The following is a 20,026-nucleotide window of genomic DNA, read 5'->3' on the forward strand; positions in this document are numbered from 1 at the left end:
CTACATCTTATTTTGTACATTTTTATGTGATTGAGATTCATCCAAATGGATGTGTATAATTCTATTTCATTTATGCTCACTGCTGTATACTGTTTTGCTATACGAATATGTCACTGTTTCTGTAGTCACTCTCCTACTTAAGAACCTTTGGATTGCATCCAGGTTTTAGATGTATGCAAACATAACTGTTATTTCCACTCTTGACATATTTCCTGTGCAGATGTGCAGGAGTTTCCTCTAGAGTACATTCGTAAAATAAGCTGGATAAGAGAGCCTGTGCAGATCCAACTTTGCCATTCAATGCCAAATTATGTTTAAAAGCAAACTCTCACCAGCCATAACCAATCGTATAGCTCCACATACTCAGCTACACTTTGTATTTTCAAACTTTCGACGTTTTGCCAGTGAGCAGGGAAGTAAAATGGTATTTTGTGAAAGTTAAACATGCTTGTATTAGTCACCTCGCTTAAGAAAGCTTGTTTTAAAAAAGTAAAACATATTCATTGTTCCTCAGAGTCAACTACTTATAATCATTTTTGCAATTTTTTAGTATTTTAATCCGTCACAATGCTATGTCTTGATTTCTCAAATCGAGACTGCTTATTGCATTACCTATATTTTTCTCTTCCCTCTTGACTCTCATTACTTACATGCAGTTTCCAGCCCTCCTCCTTCGCAGCACAGTTATACTTTTTGTTATATAGAATACTTATATTAGTATGACTGTATAGAAGTTATTCACAAATGAGCAAGGTATTGCACGAATTCTTTTATTACACAATATTTTGTTTTCCCTGGAGAGTAATTATTATATTCTTTTTTCATCTTCTTAGTTTTTTATGTGGGCATCAGCCATTCAACCCCTAAATATTTTTTCCAGGTATGAAAATCTTTTCTGTATACATCTAGGCACATTAAGTATTGACTATTTATATAATGAATGATATTATCTCAAAGAAATCTTTCCTCTAGCCTTTTCATCTGCTTTCATCTGAACTGGTCTCTCCCTAGGCTCAACTGTGTTCTTATGATCTATGACCCTAAGTTGAATTTCTTTACTGAGTGTTTCTAAGATCTTTTTGTTGTCTTTAGTGTTCTTCATTTTCAGTGAAGGGGGGATTTCTTTTTATTTATCCTATTTGGCATCCACTGAACTTTTTGAATCTGAGGATTGGTATCATTAATTTAATAAATTGTCAACTATTTTTATTATCACAGCAATATTTTACATGCTCTCTGTAAGAACTCAAAGATGTATTAAACCATACTTCTCAAACTTAGCCTACCAAAAAAAATCATCTGTATTTTATTTTATTTTATTTACAACACATTCCTATACAACATGGTAGGTCTATGTTGGGTCTTGAGAATATGCTGACACCAATGCTGTTAGTCTGTGGACCACACATGGACCACACTGTTAGACCATCTCTGTTTTCCCGTGCCTCTTAACCACTGGATCATGAGTCTTTTTTTCCCTCTCTCGCTGCTATTTTGCATGTGATTTCTTCATCTGTATGTGTCAGTTTACAAAGTTTCTCTTCAACTCTGTAAAATTTTATTTTGAATTTTATTCGAGTTTTAAATTTGAATGCTTTTTCTACAAGTTCTATTTGTTTCTATTTCATTATTTCTTCATCAATTTTAATAGACTGATTTTCATGTGTTATAATATATTATCACATACCTTTTATTCAAATATATCCAGACTATATTCTGTACTTGTTATTTACATATCAGTCTTACAAATCTGACTTCATTTTTTGTTTCTGCAGATTCATTCATAGGACTTGTTTCCTCATGCACTTAAGAGATATTTTTTACAATGAATTCATGTTCATTGGAATTCATATATAGGAATTCTTTGTGACCTATGCTTAGAATATCTTTCTCTGGAGAATATTTGTAACTTGTTTCCGCTAGATACTTAGGGATACTCATTTGATACTTGAGTTTCCCCTGAGACTTCTCTTATCATATGAATCCTGGCCTCTTTGGAAAATGAACTTAGGGTAAGGAACACCCAAGATAGACTTTTGTTTTCTCTGTTCCACTTAATATCAACTCTGAAAAGAGGCAATATTTTACAATTCCTTGCCCTCTTTTGGTACCTGGTTTGTGCAGGTGTCTCTGATGACCTCCTTCCTAGTTTACTTGGATGTCAGGTTTGTCCCTGTCCTAGGTGCATGTCTTACTACCCTGAGGATAGAAGACATACCTAGGGAAACCCCTGCTCCTAGGCTCACTTACCCAGAAAGCTCTTTGAGAAGTCTGGCCTCTAATTGTTTACCTTATTTTATCATCATGCTTTAAAATAGTTTTCATATGTTACCTGTTATTTTTATTTGTTCTGTACCAGTAAGGATTTCTCTGCATATCTGCTCTGCCATATTTATAGAATCAGCATTTGCAGGCTTTTTTACAAGGGGTTGGGTGCAGAGCTTTGTATATCTTTCTGTGGTGTGACTGGCTGACTTAATATACTAGACCAAAAATTACAGATTACTTATGTGATCTCAAGTAACTTGTGTCATTCTTTTGCCTCCAGTTTTCTCAGATCAAAATCAAGGGAATAGAGTTAGATGGACTCTTAAGTCTCTTCCAGCTCTAAAATCCTATGACTTAAAGGTGGTGGAATTGATATACAAGATCCATTTTCCAAGGTGGAAGACAGCTGTAACTACTGGATGTACTAGAATATTGAACAGAAATTAGCGACCATGTATAATATGCTTGCTCATAGAATTCAGCTATTCAGTTTTTCTTTTTCCTAATTAGAAAAATAGTAATTATATTACAAGTTTCTTCCAGCCTGCTTCATAGAGTAATTCTTTATAGAGTTTGTTAGATTATCAGCTGTTTCACATGGTTCCTAAAAATATTCAAGCTACATTCTCTATTTTTTTTTCATATTCACATGGGTGTAGCCAACTATCGCATGGATATTACCAAAAAATATCGTCATCTCTTATTGAGAGGAACATCTTCTAGTTATGTACCGAGTATTCATATACATTGTCTTCTCAATTAGTGCTGTTGGATGAGTGCCCATTTCTTTTGGGTATTTAATTGGTATCCAAGGAGTGATGCATAGAAATAATGGACTTTTTAACTACCTTCTAACTCCTTTTGTACTTCAGATGCTCTATTAGAATAACATCAATCATTACTGTACTTATTCATAAAAAGAAGCAGTATAATCACATTTTAAAAATAACTATTTTATAATAAACATATTTTGGTATCAGGTGTCCCCAGAGACAGATTTCATATTTTCAAGAAATTTCCAAAACAAGAAGCAAGAAGAAGTTGTTTCCTATTTCGTGGAGATAAAATTTATTTAAAAAAAAAATTAAAAATAGAAGATGGTTTGGGGTTTAAACAGTAAGTGCTCTAAAAATTTGAGGAAGGTAAAATAGTTTGATAGAGACAAATAAGTTATTATGAGGAGGGTAGTCCATCCAGGTAGCATGGTATAAATCAGAGAAGAAAAGGTGCCAACAGTTAAATTATAACAAACAGCTACAGTGTGTAGGCTTTTGTCTAGATTTCATCAATTTTGCTACATGTAACTTTATATTCTATGTATTAAATTTATGTATTTATATAAAATGCAGTTTGATTTTACCTGAGAATAACACTCAACTTGGGCATTGTTGATATTAACCCATTCAATGTTCAGTAGAAAGAACATATTACAATTTTCAAGTTATACTTTTGTGATCCAGACATCAATTCCCACACCCTCCCACCCCTTGCCCCCGCCACAAGTCACCTTCTTCTTTATTTGGGAAAAACAGAATCTGCCTAATATCCACTCCTGAGCCATCTGCCTCTCAGCTGGTACGGGGATGTCATGAGCTCCTGCTCACCATTCCCTCCTCCAGTGCAGACGCTGCTCCTGGCCTCTTGAAACTGCAGCTGTACAGTTGGCTTCAATAACAAGGAATCTGTGTTTAGCAGGACATATTTCATTTCGTTGTCTCCAACCTTTATTCTTCTCAGTATAACCAGACAAAGCTATAAAATTTATCAGGTTTTACTAAAATGTTGAAGATTAATGAAAAGGAAATTCTATAATAGAAAGCAAAAAATTGAATACAGTAGATTAAATATGGTTTTTGTCATCATCCAGGGAAAAAGCATTAAGAGTTAGAGATGTCACAGTGTTTTTCCTCTTGAACATACCCCACTGCCTGCCTTTCCTTGTTCTCCTTTCTCCCTATCCTCAAGTCAGACCACAGAGTCACCTTTGAACTTCTAAAATGCGAATCTCAACCCTCTTTGGGGAGTTCCACCCCAAAGCTCCAACGCTATAGTGTTTGGTTTTAGTGCAGAATTTACTTTTCTCCCCTTACTTTTGCAATTGAGTATCAATAACCAATTATCAAGTACCAATAATTCCTCAAAGTCTGAATTATTCACTCTAGATTCCACCCAGGGAAACTTTACCATCACAGTTCAGAGTAGAATTTGGTACTGTAGCTTGTCAGTCTCTATGAAAGAGTAAAGTGTGCATATGCCTTCTCATTTGTCCTATCTTCCAGCAGCTTTTAAGTAACATATAACAAACCGGCAGACAGAGAGATAAACACACAAACACGATCCACCAAAAACAAGTATTAATTTGTAGTACAGTAGTCTGGAAACATAGTCAGCATTCTACTGTGATATCTCTCTCTCTCTCTCTCTCATACACACACACACACACTTTTTTTTTTTTTAAATGCTAGAACCAGCTGTTCTTTGATACCCATTCTCTGTCTACAGGAAGACCTGGCTGAAAGTTTGAAATTGCTGGAAATTTTTTGTCGTTTGTTTGTTGGCACCTTGGGCCAGGTTAGATTCTGAGGTACAGTATGAATTTATACCAATCTCCATATCTGAAAGGAGGCAATGTGGAGGTTTAGTCTTTATCCAAGAAACTTGAAGGGCTAAGTTATAAATTATAATTACTGAACACTTCCAGCATTTTGTCTAGTATAGTGATTATTTTCACAGTACTTTAATATTAGCAGATCTACAAATTTGAAGTCAAGAGGGGTGTTTTTTCATCTTTAAGTAATTATTAAACCAATTGGGTAAAATATTATAACTTCATGAGTAAAATTAAAATTTTTAAATGAGCTTAGACTGTTAGGAAGCACGACGAGAAAAGTTTAAAATAAAATGTTCCATAACTTGTTACCATCGAAGACATAATGACTGCATACATGTGACACAGGAAGGCATCTTAACATTATATGTAAATTAACAAATGTGTTGGGTTTTTTAATCTTTCTAATCCTTAATAGAATTCACATCTTCTTAAGGTGACTTTGTTCCTCTTTGGAGCTGAAACATTATATAGCCTTAATAGACCAATGATTTTTTTAGGGGTCAAAATATTATAAAATGGAGAAACAACTTCATTTTATCTATTTAAGAAATTATTAATTTGTTAGCATTTAAAAAAATTTAGAAGTATATTATGTCTGCAAAAAATATTTGATTAGTGATGTCTATTTAATATAGATATGTCATCACATACATACCAACATTTAGAAAACCTTTTTAAGTTGGGATTAAAATTGTGATCATTTTTCCCCAAATATATTGAAATCAAGGAATATGTTGTCTTCTTGTTCCCATCCCATTTAACACTAGACAGAGTACAGGACATGTTGTAAATGCTTTATGAACAGATGTGTTGGTGGCCTGAGAGTACCCAGATGTTGCATGGTGCTATACAAAAAGAATAACTGATGTGATTAGATAGGGGAAAATAAGTAAGTAACCTTTTGAAAAGATTTATGAGTGAAATAACTTTAAAATGTCTGATTACATAGAAAAAATGGAAGTCAGCATGATGGTCCATGTGGCAGCAGGACTAGAATAAATCAACAATGAAAGTGAGAACTGGAGTGGCATGGCAGCATTATCTGAATGGCTAAAATTGTGTTATACTATGCATTTTTAGCACACTATGTTGCTTTTTCTTCCTTCTTTGGGCCTTAGGAATAGAAGCAGAAGCTGATTTATGAGTTGAGCGTCAGTGCGGAGTGTCAGATTTCTATAATGAGATTATATATTAAATCTAATGAAGGGAAAATATGCTTACCTAAACCAGATGACAGCGCCATGATTAAACGACTCAAGTTCCCTCAATGGATTTGTTTAGACAATATAGCAGGTACAGTGACCTCCTCTTCTCCTAGGTTTATGATCAATTCTGTGAAATGAAGATTTATGTATTTTATTATTCTGATGACATAGCAATATGATCATAGAAGCAAACATGAACACGAAGGAGCTAGTAAACCAAGTGATATGTTCTGGATATTGTGGAGGTTTGTTTAGATTAATTCCCTATGTTACATTTTATGGTGACCTCTGACTTCCTTATAGCAATTCAGTTAGGCACCTCTATCTTTTAAATTGTCAGGGTACCACTTTGCAAGCACTCGCACACATGTATGCACGCACACACACCCACACACATACGCAGAGGTGCTCCCTCTTGTAGGTGATAGCTGTTTAAATAGGTATTATCCTCACAGCAAATACACATTCAACAAGAATGGTTTCTAAGATTCCTCCACATTGCTGGAGCAGTGAAGAGAGCATTATCAAAGGCATTAGTAGTAATTAGACTCTTACAGGGTTACACTTGAAAAGCTTGATATTTCCAAACTCTAAGCACCTCCCCCCAACCACCACCACCCATTCTCAGAATAGAAAAGAATAAATAGAGTAGCAGTCATCCCTGAGGGGGAAAAATTGAAGGAAACCGTATAAGTGGTATAATTTAAAAGAGATTTCATTTTACAAAACTTCTGTCCATTCCCACTTAGTCTTCATTTTCCCACTCTTGCCTGAAATTCCACTATTGAGCCATTTCGTAGACTGAACTTTTTGCCCCAGTTAAAATGCAAATATCCGAGGCTGTATCATTTATGCACTCTCCAAACAATTATTTTTAGATCCTGTCTCTGTGGGCAGAACATAATGGCTATGGTGTGATTAAGGAGTATGAAAAGAGAGAGAAAGGGTGAAACAATGTATCTCAAAGAATAAGTTGTACTTATATTGTGGTTTTGCCCAAAGCTGCGCATATGAAAGAAAGGAAGAAAGGCTGGCAAATGGGATTTTCTCTTAGTAGCTGGCTCCACTCACTTTTAGTTGCCCCACTGCTATTTTCTTCTTTAATATTCATGCATTTCAGGTCTGTGATCTGTAACCGAGACTTCATGGTATTTAGCATTGCCACCTGCAGATACTTTTAAGAGCAACTCCATTAAAGATCATTTTCTCCTGGAGCAGTTCTGCTCTCTGGTGGTGTTTATCACCCAGCATTTAGTTTTGATCCTTGTAATGTATGCAGAACCAAAGACGCCTCTTTATCACTCTGATTCTGCTGGGAGTTAGTTTCTGTTGTAAAACAGGGAAATTGGGAAAGAAGGGAGCCAGAGGGAAACAGCATTGCATATATATAGCAATCCACTGAGAAAAAATAACGCCAGGGAAGTAGACAATTAGGGAGAAGGGTTGGAAATAGATGGATTTCTTCCCCTTGGGGCTGTCTATTTACAACCAATTCTGTCTGACAACAACCAACTGCCTACTGCCGGACTCTGGCTGGGTTCTAATTTCTCTTACTCCAGGAAATCTTACAGCAAATTACCATTCTGCCTCTCCACACATCTCTAGGCTTAAGGCGTATACTTAGAAGTTCTGATCACTGGCTGAGAGTCCTAGGTAGACAAGGACAATATAAAGATGATTTGTAATAACTCTGGCACTCCTTTCAGGTTAAGTACTAAAAGGCATAGCTGAGGCATTTCTTGCCTTGGACAAGAAATGTTCATGGAATTCATTGGTGTGGAGAGGAGCTTGATTGGAAGGTACCAGCATATAGGATCAGTTGCTCATTTCAATGTTTGAAATACTGAGACCCCCTTTGCTGAGAAAAACTCAGAATCTTAAATCTAAGTCTTGGATTAGACATGTCAGTTCTAGTGTCTTCCTTGTTCCTGGTTTAATTTTTACTTTTTAAAAAATTATTTTTAATTTTAATTTTTAAAATTTTGTTCTGGTTTAATTTTCTTGTTTCTAGTTAATCGTATTTCTGGTTTAAACCCCCAAGGGAGTTTCGTGGATGGGCGGGGCTTGGGAATGGATCCTGTATTGGCACTGTTTGATGGAAAGAAACCACAGAGAATCTACCACTTTCACATCTATATCTGAATGATTAATTTTTCTTCCCTTGACCCCGCTTCTAGGTTGATAGTTAACGTCAGATTCTTGAGCCAATCCTCTGCAAGGTCAGGGAACTCTGAGGAGCCCTGGGCGAACCCATTACACATGCGGGACACATCAGCCTTTCTGTCAGCCCAAAGTAGAGCTTATTCATCATCTGGCCCTGTCTTGCCACATTTTATCAGTTTTGGGTGACCACCCTTAGTCACAAGCGAAGTCTATATCATTTAATAAACAAACCAATCCCTATATCTATTTAGTTAGATTATGATGTTCTCACTCTACAAGCTTCTTGTCTGGGACTCTTGACTGGACCCCAGCAATGACACCTGAAATTATTCTGACCAAGAGGGGACATTCCACTTATTTCCCCCTTTGTAGGGCTTCCTTCCTGCCACTCCAGATTCTATGGCTGAGGACCCACCATCATTTTGCCATTATCTTCTCATAGGAAAAAAGGGCAATGGGTGGCAAAACACACTTTCTACTGCCAGGAGTGATTACTCTCATAAATGTGTATTGATTTCAGCACTTTCTCTATATGAACTGCAAAGGAAGTATGTTTCTTTGTATCTCTTGCTTCTAGCAGAGTGAATAGGAAACAAAAGCTTGAAAAAAAAAATAAACTCTGCACAGTAGTTTAGACTGATCTAAGTGAAATCTGGTTCTGTAATAAGATGCAGTCTGGCAGCCCCATCTGTAGATAGAGCTACAGATGACACTGGTGGAGGCAAGGCTGGCCCTGTGGGTGATTGAAGTTGCGGTAGTTCATAAAGGCGACGATGCCCTCTGGTGATATTGTATTACCACCAAGGTTCATAGGGATTGCAGATGTGTGTATGAGAAAGTGAGCAGCTACACTCTGTCTGTAATTTGTGTAAAAAATATCAGATTGTAAGAGATGAGTCTTGGTTTAAGGCAAAATACTTATGAGGAAAGTAAAGAGTCATATAACTCCAGGGTCCTGAGGGGGAGAAGATACAGAACTCAGAGCAGGTAACACCAACCCTTCCCTCCATAAATTTATCCCACCCACACTAACATTTTCAAACAAACAAATGTGGACTTAATGTACAATCCTAAAAAAGAAAGGAAGTCATAAACGGTCCATCTGCAGTGGCAAGTTTGCTATAAGAGGGGGGCTGTTAGATATCACCTTTAAGTTATCATTAAAGGAATTTACTTATCACTAACCAGTGTGTACAGACATGCCAATGAATGGATGGACTTGAGGCACTTCTGTGTGCCAGAGACAGTGCTCAGGGCAGAGGAAAAATGGCTGACACATCCCTTGCCTTTAGGTGGCCCCGAGCCTGGTGGAAAATGGTTGTTTGATCATTTTAGCACCTCCCGGCCAACCAGCTTCCCTGTCTTGACTCCAGTTCATTGCAGTCTAAAGACAGATCCAGTCAGCTCACGTTTTTTGCTGCTCTTAAGCACCAGAGGGATTGACACTATTGATAGCAATGGTAGCTATAGTACATTTGATGGGTTGAACCTTTTGGCCTGAAGTATTCATAACAAGCTACAAATCCCGAGGAAAATAACAAAGGTGCCCTTTTTCAGCATCTGTGTCTGTAAGTCTGTCTAGAGCACTGGGGCAGTGGTGGTAGTGGTGGTGAGGAGGGCGATGTGTAGTGGTTTGGGTGATTGTGTGTAGATGTGATAGAGCCACCGAGAGGAAGACAAAGTGCAAGAGAATGTTTTTGTTTTAGTTTTTTTTTCCAAAACGGGGGAAAGAATTTGATTATAATTATTCCCAAATATAATGCCCTGATTTCTATCCCAGGTACTCTGCACTTTGTAAAATGATTAAAAGAAGTACGGAGTGGTTGTTTATTTTGATGTGTCCTACTTAAATTAGGAAATGCAGATGAGAAGTGGTTAGTTTAAAATAAAGAGTAAAGAACCTTCTACTGATTTTTATCTTTTCACAAGAACATGGGTTATAAGCCAAAAAGAACAGGTTATAAGGAAATGAGTTGTGACCACTAGCCAGATGTTGACCTTTTTTATATTAAACTGCTAACAGTTTTATCTTGCATCTAGAAAATGATCGATTGCTCTCTTCAAAGAGTGCTGTCATTCCGGATGTGATACTTCTGATGTTTGTATACTCCACATATTGACTACTGTGGAAAGTGAGATATATTTAAAGGTCACAGTAGCCTCATCTTAACTTAAGAATTATAGTTATTTTATGGTTTGACCTGTAAATGATTGTGACCAACCTGAAGCCTAAAACAAACATTGTTTTTATTGAAGATTACAGATTACTTTATTTCTCGCACCAGAAACATTGACTCTTGCATGTTGCTGGGACGTCTGTTTAGCTGGGTGGGTGCAGTTGCTTAAATCAATGATCAGTTCTTAAAGTGTCCCATGGTACCTCAGTGATAACATGTACAAAACATGTGCTTGGCTTTAAGAATATAAGACCCCTGGTCTTAGTTAAGGCTGTCAGTTGTCCAAGGTAGGAACTTCTGAGTCATGCATATTTCCCCAGTTTATTAACCTTTCTCTCATTTTCAGTTATCACTAGTTATCAATTCTATTTATTCTGCATTTTGTCTTCCTCATCTTTCCTCACTGCCTGATCCAGGCCCTCATTATTTCTCTCCCTCAATGGAGTAATGACTTCCTGTCTGGCCTCTCTAATCCTCAGTGTCATTTGGCACCTTCCGCATTGATGCCAGAATGACTTTTCTTAAGCAAAATTCCTGTAGTTAAAATCCATCAGTGGCTTTGTTGTGCCTTCAGGATTGAGTTTGAACCCTTTGAGGGGCATGCAGGGCCCATATTAAACCTGCTATTGTTCTGGTCTCATCTTTCTGAACTACTGACTTTGCACCCTGAGTGTGAGTCACACGAGACTACATTTTCCTGGAATCTGCTACCACATTACATTAATATATTGCTTTACACTTTTATAAAAGTCCATTTTCAATCTCCCATGGTCCTTGCAAGGAAGGGGAAACAAGATGCTATTTTTCTCATTTTATAGAGGAAGAACAGTGGATTAACTCCACACAGATTTAATAAAGTACAACACAAAATCAACTCTTCATAATCTTTATGTAGAGTATAGAATTGTGCATTTTCTGTGGAGAGGTGCAGTATATACTTTTAAAGTCTGGTATCCTGGTTTTCTGAACTCTGTAAATTTTTTATGAGCTACACACCCATTAAGATAGATGTGCAAATTTAGTTTTCTCCAAATATTTAATTTCAACATAGGTTGTACTTTTTCAACAGTTTTGATCATGATTTTCCGTTGTTGAATGTGTTATTCAGGTTTGTCTCCTCAAGTCCTAAAATAAATCCATAATTGCCACCTCTTCCATACTACAGGTTACGGTAGACTGGAGGTTGCAGGATAATTTTATTTGCTTTTTTATAAACGTACAACCTTGAAGCAATAAGTAATATGGAAAAGTAGATTTTTTAAGGCAAATAAACTGCTAAATATGTTACATATAAGCATTATAAAGTCAGAACAGTGAAGAATAGGAGTAGAGAGAACCGTAGACTAATCTGTAGATTGCACAGGAAACAAGTGTCTCCCCTAGTGATATTAATGGAACATCGTAAGCTCATTTTAGTACCAAAATTTAAATTAAAAAGGAAGGAGGGGGTTATAGAATAGAGGCTTTTGAAAAACCTCATTTTCAGCAAACTTGAAAAAAAGTCACAAGGGCAATTTAGTTTATTTTTTAAACATTCCCTGTAGTGCTGTGAAGACCAAACAGCGGCTTTGAGCTAGTTCATAAAAACCGAAGGCAAGGAGAGGAGGGTAAACTGGATAGAAACAAATAGGAAACCATCCAATTTAATTGACCAGGCTGATTAAAATGAGAAACAAATACCCTCCCCAAATGAGAATATGTTGGATGTGCAAAATCACTTCTTTTTCATTTTTCTCTTGGAATATTTGTAACTCATGAAACTTCCTGTGTTATTTAAAAAGTACAGAAATGAAAACCTCAGTTTGGTTAATGAAATTGTGTAGTCAACTAAAGCATGACATGTAAAATTACTAGAATTTTATTTAAATTTCCCCTTAGATTTAGAGGTTGGAGTTTTAACACAATGACGTATTATTATCCATGAGCTACACTATGTAAGATTATACAAAAATTAAAGAGTTGTCTAAAAGAGTCAAGTAAGGACAGGTATGAAAATAAAATGCAATGTGAGACAGCCTGCTAGCCATCTAGAAATGGAGTGTCTTTTTTCTAGTTAATGTATTAGTTTCTGAAAAAGGATATGCAATTTAATATAATTTGTTTAGTTCTTAGAGACCAGGAATATTGCAAACATTTTTGGGGAATATGTATTTGTTTAATGAAAATAGCTTTTTTATCTGCTTATAAAAATATCGATTGTAGAAAATAGAGTAGACTAGATTATGATTAACACACGGCCTAGAACTCTCAATGGCTTAAAATAACCATTTATTTCTCTCTCCAGTTACATGGCCATCACATGTCCTTGGTACTGTGTTTCATTGACACTCTTACTACAGTTCCAAAGCTAATAGAGTAGCCACTCTCCAAAAAACTGTGAGCTGTTATGGCAGAGGGGGAGAGAGATCTAAAGAGTCTCAGTAGAAAATTAAATACTCAGTCCTGGAACTGACAAGTCTCTTCTACTATCATTGCCCAGCACAAGTGGCATGACCCCACCAAACTATAGGGGGCCAGGAAGTGCAACTATGCTTATAAAGGAGAGAACCAGAAATGTTTGGTGAGCAGCTCATACCTAAAATTACAGCAATCTAGGAATCTATGAAGAAGAAAATTTTGATCACTGCAGATTTCACCACCCAAATAACATTTGATGAAGTGCCTTCCAGATCTTTGAGTGTGTTCGAATATAGAGATAGTAAAAATGTAGCTTTGTGATCTACTTTTTACACTCAGTAATGCCTCCTGGAGACATTTCCCATTCTACTAAAATAAATGTGTTATTTTTATGATTGCATAGTATTTTATTGAGTAAAAAAATGTAAATGTGCATTATTGATTTGTTAATGAACATTTGTTTCCAGAGTCTTCATTATTATAAACAAGGTTATAATTAACATCTTAGCACCTATCTCTTCATTTTTACTGATGAGTATTATACTAGAACCAGTAAAATTCATATTTTCAGTTTTGGTAAAAATTACAAGATTGTCCCACAAAAGGAATGTACTAATTTAGATTATTACCTAAGTAACTGTGAAAACATCCATTTCTTTACATTTTGCCAACCCTGTATAGTTTCAGTGTTTGCTATGGTAATAGGCAAAACAGCAATATCTTACTTTCATTTTCATTATTAGAAAGGTTGAACAGCTTTTCACATGTTATTCATTTATATTTTCTCCTCCAAATAATCTATTCAAATATTTAGCTCCTTTTCTGTCGGAATGCTTGTTTCGTGTTAATTTTAGTATCATCTTTTTATATTAGGAACCAAGCTAATAATACTCAGTACATATTTGGTAGAACATACTAACCAGCACCATTTTTATTCTATAGGCATCATATTGTACGTTTCAAAAAATATATCTCCCCTGATTTTAATATAACACTTTGTTATATGTTGTAAACATTTTTTCATGTTTTTCCTTTGTTTGGCATCTTTTTATTGTATTGAACTTTTAAACTTTAGTAGTCTTTATGAATTTAGCTTTTACACCATGCAAGAAAATCCTTCTGTACTCTAAAATTACAAAAAATATTCGCCCATGCTTTCTTATGGTACTTTTGTGGCTTCATTTATTATATTTTTATGCCTGGGGTTTGTTTTGTTGTAAGGAGTGGAATAGAGATACCACTTTATTTTTTAAGTGGCCTACGACTCTGGGGAAGTTTAGTGAATATTGAGGAAAGTGAACAGAGGAGGAAAGTGCTTTTCCTATTATTAACCTGAAATATAACAAAGACAAGAGTGGAGTCCTTTAATGAACATGCTATACAGAAGGAGCTACATGTCGAAAGAGCCTGGGACTTGACTTACACTCATGTACAACACAAAGACATACCTGTCAGTGACAAACTGCAGAGGGTCGCCTAGTGGTGACACAGTCATTGTAACATTTCTCACGTGTTCGTGGTAATACTGGAATAAATAAAACTACCGCCTGCCAGTCATATAAAAGTATAGCACATACAATTATGTATAGTGTGTAATACTTGATAATAATAATAACTGTCACTTTATTGTTGTAGAGTGTACTATTTCTACTTACAGAAAGTTTGCTGTAAAACAGTGTGCTGGGTTACACAGGCAGCTGCCTTATACATCGCTTGTTTACCCCATCTCTCAATTGCATCATTTTCTCTTGTGCTTGATTTAATCTCATGTTGTTTGGTACAGTAACATGCTGTGCAGGCTTGTAGCCCAGGAGCATGGGCCATACCATATAGCCGAGGTGTGTAGTAAGCTATGCTTCTAGGTTTGAGTACGTGCGCTCTATGATATTGGCACAACGGCAATTCGCCTAATGCCAAATTTCTCAGAACAAATCCCTGTCGTGACTATATTTAAAATGTTTCTTTCCTGGTTTTCATGATACATTCATTTCTGATTTCTCTCTTACCTCATGAGCAGCAGCCCCTTCTTCCCTTTTTTGATCTAAAGTGCTGCTTTTCTTCAGGTAGTATCTTAAACTCTTCCTCTCCCCCAATTTTACATTTTCTGCATGATGTAATATATGCCTATAGTCTTAGATAAATTTATGCTGAAGACCGTGAAGTAAATATGCCCAAAAAGTAGTTGACTGCAGTGGTCTGGACTTGAAGATCTGGGTTCATGTTTGTTTCAATGCCTTGTATACATCTTAAACTTAACTGTACGCATCACTGAATTAACTATTCAAGTACTTAACCTGTTTTTGTTGCCATGTTTGGGCTTTCTTCAATTCTTTCTTTAATTCTTTCTTTCTGCCTCTTGATTTGAGAGTACTCTTTGTATGTCAGGGACCAAGGCGATATTCAGTAAGCGCATATCAATACAGCATCTAAAGTTGACCTTTTCACTCAGTGTTCCTTATATCACTTGTCCAAGTCAGAAAATAGGTGTCAAATTCTAATTTACCTGTCCTTGAAAGTTACAAACTCCTCTTTATTTTACCCCTTAATGCCTTATCGAGGCTCTTTACTGTATACCCATCCTAACCTTTCAGTTCACTCCATTACAATCTCTTCCAAGGATTATTATCACAGTCTCCTACTGATCTCTCTGTTCCTAGCTTTGCCTTCCTCTCCCCATCCCATATATTCTATACATTATCAAGAGTATTCTTTTTAATGTGAAATTATTTCACCAACCCTTCGAATTTTTTTAGCGAATCCCTATTTTCAGATAACAATATTTTAAAGTCAGATAAAGTCACCTATCACTTTATTCTGCAAGAAAAAAAAATCTAAATCTAATTTCACATGTTGAACTTAAAGTATCTTAAGAGTATAAAAGTAGATGCTGAATAGCCATTTGAATATAAGAGGCTATAGCTCAATAAGGTCAGTGAGCTGAAGATAGCAATCTGGGAAATGTGCAATGTGTGGCCATGAATGACACATGAGTCTGGTTTTATGTGGTGAGACATTGAATGGCAAGATATGGAGAAGGGCCTAATCCTGAGACTTGAAGAAATACAATACTTCATGTTTGAATAGAGGAAAAAAACAACAAAAGAAACAGAGCAGGAGTGGCCAGAGGGCTACAAAAAGAGAATATGTGGTATTTTAAAACCCAATGAAAGAGAAAATTCAAGAATGGCCCTCATTACCCCTGAAAGTCAAGTAATAATACAGAACCATGTGCAGTGAATGTAGCAACGTGGAGATCTTCGATGACCTTAGCACGAGCTATTTCAGTAAGCTGATGGGGTGGAAGCCAGATTGAAACTGGATGACGACGGTTGAGTAAAGAATTTAAGAGAAATGACTATGAGAAAAAGGAAAGGAAGGATTTTTTGTTTACTTAGTATCATACACATAAAGAGATGATCAATTAAAGTATTACGTCCACCTTTCTTTCTCCTCCCTTGTTTACTCCACTTTGGCCTACCATCCTCTGTAATAGTAAAACCTACTGTATTTAGTTACAATAGAAATACCTTTTTGTCTCATTAATCTGCAATCTCTTGAGTGTGTCCTTAATGTTTGTGTCCTTAAGTGCTGGGCACAACATCTGTATAAAATCTTAGCTATTTACATTCAGTTGCCCTTTCAGCTGTGTTTGACTGTCCTGTCTGCTTTCCAGGTTGGCAGTGGTTAATAAAGCAACAGGTTCTATTTATAACAGAAAGGCAAATTGAAAAAAAAATATATGAACAGCAGTGGGCCTACCTTTGCTAACAGCACATTTCTGCATAAAGAACTTTTTTTTTGGAGCAGGTAATGATAGGCTTAGTCACAGTTTTATTCCTAATCAATATTTTGGAAAGAACATAAACGACGACGTGAATTCTTGTCTAAAATTCAAAAGCACTATCTGAACCACCGATCTAGAGAAATTATCCATACAAGACTAGAGTTTGAATTTGTTTATTTTGCAATTGTGTTATTAAGCACATTTTTTTCTTAAAGAATGTATTTTTCTCTCCTTTCACGATGGCTTTGTGCCTGTCAGCTGAAAGGTAACTTGGATGGAATGGACAGTAGACAAAGGGATGAAGGATGAATGAGTACAGAGCCTTTTTTTAAGCACCGTTAACTCAGTGGCATCTACCTGGAATGTCAGTGCACTTCGCTGATTTCATTTTGATAATGCTATAAGCTGGTCTCTGATAATTGCCTTTTGTAATTGGAACAAATTTATGATTATGCTAATTCATTCTCAGCCACCCAGTATATGGAAGCTGAGCTAATCCATACCTGTCTCTGCATTTCCTTTGTAGATCATTACATGATTAGCCTTTCATTGTGACTGATGGGATTGTTACTCTGAACAGATTTGATTTCTCAGATGGTGTGTGTATACATATGTGTAAGTGATATGTGTTTGCATTTTTTTATCCAGTTAGATATAACTAAGATAGCAGCATTTAAAACCAATTTGTGATATGAACATTTAGAATCTTTAATGCTTTAATTTTAATAAGATGGCCGTTGTCTCAGCACTGGAGTATATATTACACCGTAGCAAGGAACAAAAATAGGGATTGTTAATTAATATCCCCTCGCCATCACCTTAAAACCTTATTTACATGCCAGAAATTGTGGGAGGAAATGTAAATTCAGAAACAGTTTTGAGGCTCTTTGTAATCTGATTAGAGAGTTCTTCTTATCCTAAAATAATCCTTTAAAATGAAGTGGGATGTTATATTTGAGATCACTCCTTGGGATAGCAAGCTCTGGAAGCCCTCTCCTATGTGTTGCCTCATCAAAGATTCAAAACCAGAATTCCTTTTCCCCTAGCAGATGGCAGCAAGCAAAGGTAGAATTAGCAAAGAGCAGGATTCATCGCACTATGGAAAACACAGCTGAAAAGTGAATGGCAGCATGCACCCTCCCTTCCAGACCGTCTTTTGACTGCCTCTCTTCACTCTTATGTTTCATCTGTTTAATGTTGTCTTTCCCCTCTGATCATCATTCTTGTAAATGCTTTACAGTAATGTAAACATGTCTCAGTCTTCGCTCACGACAGTGTTGCAGTTTCAGTGAACTACGGATCCAGAGTATTCACATTCCCAGAGACCATTTACCTGTCAAATGAATTTTAAAAACTAACATGAGGCTCCACCTGACTTTCATAACTGAAATGGGGAAGTTAAAGGACAACACTGATCTGACAAGAGACACGCAATGTCAGAACATAAAGTTCCATAACCGGAATTCAGGCTTCTGCAGAGGTACTCGTGTCTGTCATTTCATTCAGCATCAGGGAGTGTGATTCTGTCTGTGATCATTAGGTTCCTATCATTTGCCTGGCTCTGCTGCCATGGCTTCACAATTAAGCTGAATTTCTGCTTCCTTTTGTGATGCATAATCAGATAAGTGGAGCTAAATTGAAGAAACTGCAGTGTAGGTGGCTTTAAAATCAATCTGTACATTCTGGAAAGGAGAGGAAGACAAAGGGGAAACATGATAGTACTGTTATAAATAACTCGAAGGAAATATTAAGGAGAGAGGAAGACAGGTGACATCAAATCTGAAAGTGGCAAAGCAAGTAATGGCCTCCTCTAACATTAGAAGATAATATGCTCCATTGTGAGCAGAGGGATGTCACTGTGCAATGGTTAAGACCCAGTCAGGACTTACCTGAGTATGCCAAGTCGAAGTGTGGGAAGTGCTAAGGAGTAGTGCCCTCATTTGGTCAATTAGAGATGTAAGAAAATTGCTAATGTCTTGTGGAAGAAAAATTACTTGAAGACTACTAATTCTGATTCTACCATTTCTCAAGTATGTTACCTTAAATCATGTAATCTGTAAAATGAAAATAAGATTTCCTTTTCTTTGAAGGGTGGTTAGTGATCATAATGAGGATCAAATGAAATAATGTATTGAATAGCAATTTGTGCAGTTGCAAGTATAGAGACAGTGACTAGTATCTCTATGAGTTCTTTTCCTTTTCTTCATGATTACAAGACACCTGCCATTTGTTCAGAATCGCATTTTTGCTCAAACAGGGGAAAGGCCAGAAACGCATGCCCCTTTTCTCAGGAAATAAACTACTTTCCTATAAGTAACCCAACAGCCTTAGATATAGTTGGCCTTCTTAAGTATTTTATGCACTACTCGCTTCACTCACTTTTGCTCATCACTAAAAAAGCAAAATGAAACACTGGATAACTTTGAGAGGGCTATCATTCTTCTCATGGACAAATATTAAATTTAAATAATTTCAGTTATAAGTGACATGTAACATTAGTTTCAGGTGTACAAGATAATGATTCACTATTTGTGTACATTTTTAAATGATCACCACAATAAGTCTAACATCACTTTACAGAGTTACAAAAACATTTCCTCATGATGAGAACTTTTAAAAAATACTCTTAGTAACTTTCAAAATATGTAATAGAATATTGTTAACTTTAATCATTAGATCCCCATGACTTATTTATTTTATAACTGGAAGTTTGTACCCTTTAGCCTCCTGCTTCTGGCAACATCATATCTGCTTTCTATATCTATGAGGGTGGTTTGTGTGTGTGTCTTTAATTCTACATAAAAGTTAATATTATTCTTCAAATAAGATGGTCATTGCACCCAAGTCTGGCAAACTATATTGATGACTGAGGACAATGGTTAAAAGCAAGACTTGGAGTCAAATTTTGATTCAAATTCTGGCTCTATCATTAACTAAATATATGACTTTGGAAAAACTAGTTAACATCTGTTTCTTTATATGTAAAATGAGGGTGATAAAAATGCTGTTTGCTTGATAGAAATGTTTTAAGGATTAACTTAATACAGGTAGACTGCTTAAAAGAGGACTTAGTGTATAAGAAATGCTAGATCTCAATTTTAGGCTAGGAAATATCAATTTTATCAAGACTTATGATTTGAAGTGAATGAGAAATTTATTGATTAGATCCATTTCGTAGGGTGTGAAGTCTAGAGGTTTCCCCACGGTTGCCGTGGAACCCATCTTCACTCTGCCTGGCCCAGTCTGCCCCAACTCCTGTCTGCCATTCCAGCTTAGCCCTTCACGAGCTGGTGCATGCCTCAGCCTTCCCTGTCTCCTCACAGATATCCAGTCACACCTGGTGTTTGGTAAGATGATAATGGCAAAACGTTTGACAGGTTTTGTAGGAATGACCGCATTGTGAACTACTGTGGCCATCCCG

General features: G+C 36.3%; 1 protein-coding gene across 12 annotated transcripts in view; it reads left to right on the forward strand.

Moving 5' to 3' along the window:
* Positions 1-20,026, forward strand: part of UNC5D (unc-5 netrin receptor D) — a 472,257-nt gene that overhangs the window by 325,746 nt on the left and 126,485 nt on the right. The window lies entirely within an intron of this gene.

The sequence above is a fragment of the Rousettus aegyptiacus genome, unplaced genomic scaffold (genome assembly GCF_014176215.1).
Source record: "Rousettus aegyptiacus isolate mRouAeg1 unplaced genomic scaffold, mRouAeg1.p scaffold_m13_p_11, whole genome shotgun sequence".
NCBI classification, from domain to species: domain Eukaryota; kingdom Metazoa; phylum Chordata; class Mammalia; order Chiroptera; family Pteropodidae; genus Rousettus; species Rousettus aegyptiacus.